Below are 4197 nucleotides of genomic sequence, written 5' to 3'. Positions count from 1 at the left end.
GGAAACAACACCCTTCACAATAGCCACAAATAGTATAAAACATCTTGGTGTAACTCTCACCAAACAAGTGAAAGATCTGTATGAGAAGAACTTCAAATTCCTGAAAAAGAAATGGAAAATTACATCAGAAGATGGAAAGATCTCCCATGCCCTCCTCTGAGAGGTCCTCAAAGCAGCTGACTGAGACAGAAGCAGATATTTACACTCAACCATTGGACTGAAGTCAGGGACCCCAGTGGTTGAATTAAGGGAATGATTGAAGAAACTGAAGGGGAGAATGACACCATAGGAAGATCAGCAGTCTCATGTAATCCAGGCTCTAGGGAACTCCCTGAGACTGAGCCACCAATCAGGATCATATACGGGCTGTCTCAGGCCCTTGGCACAGGTATAGCAGATGCCTGCCTGTACTGGCTTCAGAAGATGTGCTTAATCCTCCAGAGACTTGACACCCCAGGGAAGGTTGCAGTCTGGTGTGGGAGGAGCACCCTCTAGGAGGCAAGGGGTATGGAATGGGATGAGGGACTATAGGAGAGGGGACTGAGGGTTTCAATGACAAATTTAAATAAATAAAATAAAATAACAAAATTAAAAACAAAACAAAACCCTGGGATCATCTAAGAATCTCTTGAGTGAAAGTGATATAAATGAAAAATGCTGAAGAAGACCTTTGCTGTGGGATCTTTTGTTTGAGTGTACAGAGACAAGTACATTCACTAGTTCTGCACTCAAAATGGAAAAAGCCAGGAATAAGATAAATATTCTTTCAGAAAAATGATAAACTGCACATTTATATGACATTCTTCTACAATGCAATATGAGTTACTAAAATTGGTTATGTATACTCTAGGTTCAGATTATTTTGTACTTAAAAATATGAAATGCCTCACAAATTTGCAAATCACCCTTTTGGAGGGGCCAGTGCTAATCTTCTTTGTATTGTCCCAGATTTAGCATGCACTGCCAAAACAAGCACAGATACTGTATTTATGACATTTATGTTTAATCATGTGACTAAATAGAAATCTAATTTATACATCTTAACTGCTATTAAATTTCCATAATTATATAATGTGAGTTTTCTGTTCAATATTTTTTAAATGGCAAGTAAATTATAGTATATTCTGTAAAAACTTAAAGCACAAAGTCAGGTTTTTCACTTAAGTGAATGGTAAAAGCTATTCAGTATCCATAGAAACAAATCATAAATATGATTTAATGGTTTTGGTGGCAACTGGAAATTTTGAGTGAATTAATGGGATACAGAAGTGGAATAGATTTACATTAGTTGCATCTTTGATGTTTTCTTTCTTTGTGTATATGTGTGTGTTCATGATTGTATGTTTATGGATATGTTTGTTTGCACATGTATGTCTCCACAAGTGTGCAAATGCCTGGGAAACAATAGAATAACTACAGGTGCTATTTCTCTAGAAATAACCAACTTGGGTTTTTTGTTTGTTTGTTTTTGTGTTTTTTGGTTTTTGTTTGTTTGTTTGTTTGTTTTCTGAAACATGGTCTCTCAGTGGCCTGGAAATCACCAAGAAGACTCTTCTGATTAACCAGCGAATCACTTCTCCTACTTCTGCTTTCCAGTAGAGGGTTTATGAAGGTTCACCATCACATTGTCTTCTTTTACTTGAAATCAAGGTATCAGATTCATATCCTGATGCTTTTTCAAGTACTTTCCAGACAGAACTATTGCCCTTGTCTTTGTGCTATTTCTTATACCAGAAAATATGATTATAACAGAGGAGATGTGAAGAAAATAATCTGTTTGATCTTGGCAGTAGGAGGAGTATACAATTGTATTTCATTAAGCAAAGACTTATTCTGTATTAGTTGAACAAAAATTGTTACTGCAAAACTTTGATACATTTCTTTATCTCACTTCAAATGCACACATCAGATAGACTTGACCTGTCTCTTTAAAATTAATTAATTTTTAACAATAGCTCTCAGGGAAAGAGGAGCAACTATTAGAAGCAGCCACTGTGCAGAATTCCCAAAAGAAAGAGAAAAAATGAAAATAAGCTATTTCAAAGCCCTCCTAGGGACAGAAGGAAAACGGGAGACGTCCTGTTTCCTCTCTGACTCCTATGGAAATATTCTTAGCTCTGGTTAGGATATCTGTGTCCCTTTGAGCTGTCTATTGTCTGTTTTTGGTGCACCAAATTGTCTATATGTTTGTCAATTCATGTTTGGATGATTGAATGATTGTTGTTCTGTGTTTCATGTTGAAAAATATAAAAAGCAGTCTCAGTCTGCACAGCAAAAATTGACAAGTTAGCTGCACGGTGGATGGGAGTCAAGTACAGCTGAAAAAGCCCTGTTGAGGGCCGATTGCAAATGGAGCTTTTAAAGGGGCAGGCCGCCTTTTGCTTGTAACAGAAAGTTAGCTTAAAATTGGAAACTCAAGGTTGGAGTTATTCTAAACAACATAAAAAAAAAACAGGTCATATGCAAAAGCAGTGTACAAAGGGTAGAAAGAGTAGGTTTGAAAAGAAAGCACATATCTTTACAAATAGAAGGAAAAACCTTTCAAGGCATAATGGATACAGGAGCAGATAAAAGCATTATATCTAGTAATTGGTGGCCTGCTTCTTAGCCTGTTAATCAATTGTCACATAGCTTACAAGGATTAGGATATGAGGCTACCCCAACTATAAGTGCAAAATCCTTACAATGGAAAGATGAAGAAGGAAGGTCAGGGCTTTTTCAACCTTATGTACTCCCTTTACCTGTAAACTTGTGGGGAAGAGATGTGATGTCAGCCATGAACTTTATACTGACTAATGATTATTCTCAGAAAAGCAAGGAAATGATGAAAGGAATGGGATATATACCTGCACTAGGTCTAGGAAAATATTTACAAGGTAGAATTTCACCAGTTAAAGCCAATGTAAAAGCAGATAAGAAAGGGCTGGGTTTTTTCTAGGGGCCGCTGAGGAGCCTTTGCCCATTCCGTGGTGTACAGAGGACACGGTGTGGGTGCCTCAGTGGTCTTTATCCTCTGAGAAATTAAAAGCAGCTAAAGAATTAGTACAAGAACAATTAGACCTGGGACATGTAGAACCCACACAATCACCCTGGAACACCCCTATTTTTGTTGTAAAGAAAAAGTCAGGTAAATGGAGATTGTTACATGACCTCAGAGCCATTAATGCACAAATGCAAGTTATGGGTCCTGTACAAAGAGGACTCCCCCTACTTTCAGCTCTACCTAAGGATTGGAAAATTATAGTAGTAGATATTAAGGATTGTTTCTTTTCCATTCCATTAAACGAGAAAGATAAACCTAGATTTGCATTTACCCTACCTTCTGTTAATCATATAGAGCCTGATAAAAGGTATCAATGGCGAGTGTTACCCCAAGGAATGGCAAACAGCCCTACCATATGTCAATTATATGTAGGAAAAGCTTTACAACCAGTTAGAGATGGTTTCCCCTCCTTAAAAATTTGCCATTATATGGACGACATTGTGATTTGTGGACCTGAAGAAGAAAGAATACAGCGAGCTTATGGCTTTCTTAATGAAACTTTAAAAAATAATGGCTTGATTATTGCACCAGAAAAGGTACAGCAGTCTAATGTTAGTCAATTTTTAGGAGCCACTATTACTTTACGGTGTGTTACCCCACAAAAGATTAGTATAAGAAAAGATCATCTAAAGACATTAAATGATTTTCAAAAATTATTAGGAGATATAAATTGGATTCGACCTTATTTAAGGATCCCTACTTCGGAATTAAAACCTCTATTTCAAATTTTAGAAGGAGAATCACATATTACCTCATTGAGACAATTAACACCTGAGGCTTCTGATGTTCTTAGGAAGGTAGAAGAAACAATCCAAACAGCACAGCTAAATCGTATAAATGAGCAAAAACCTTTTTGCCTATGCATATTACGAACCATAAATTTGCCAACTGCTGTATTATGGCAAGATGTATGGATACATCCACATATATCCCCTAATAAGACTATAGAGCATTATCCCACCATGGTGGCAAATATGGCCCATAAAGGCATAAAAAGTTCAATTACTCACTTTGGAAAAATGCTGGATAGCATAATTGTTCCCTATACTACTGCACAAATGCAAACATTGTGTGCGACTATAGATGAATGGGCTATTCTTAGATGCAGTTATTCTGGTTTAATTGATAATCATTATCCTAAACATCCTTTATTA

At 36.7% G+C, this 4197-nt stretch overlaps 1 non-coding gene across 1 annotated transcript; it reads right to left on the bottom strand.

Moving 5' to 3' along the window:
- Positions 1–870: 870 nt before the first annotated feature.
- On the bottom strand, positions 871–976 carry LOC115031479 (U6 spliceosomal RNA). The gene has a single exon (XR_003837095.2). It is a non-coding gene; the product is annotated as a U6 spliceosomal RNA (small nuclear RNA).
- Between the last annotated feature and the right edge of the window lie 3221 nt (positions 977–4197).

The sequence above is a fragment of the Mus caroli genome, unplaced genomic scaffold, assembly GCF_978045245.1.
Source record: "Mus caroli unplaced genomic scaffold, Mus_caroli_1 scaffold_7, whole genome shotgun sequence".
NCBI lineage: Eukaryota > Metazoa > Chordata > Mammalia > Rodentia > Muridae > Mus > Mus caroli.
The sequence above is the reverse complement of the archived record's forward strand: the minus strand, read 5'-3'. Positions and strand labels throughout refer to the sequence as shown.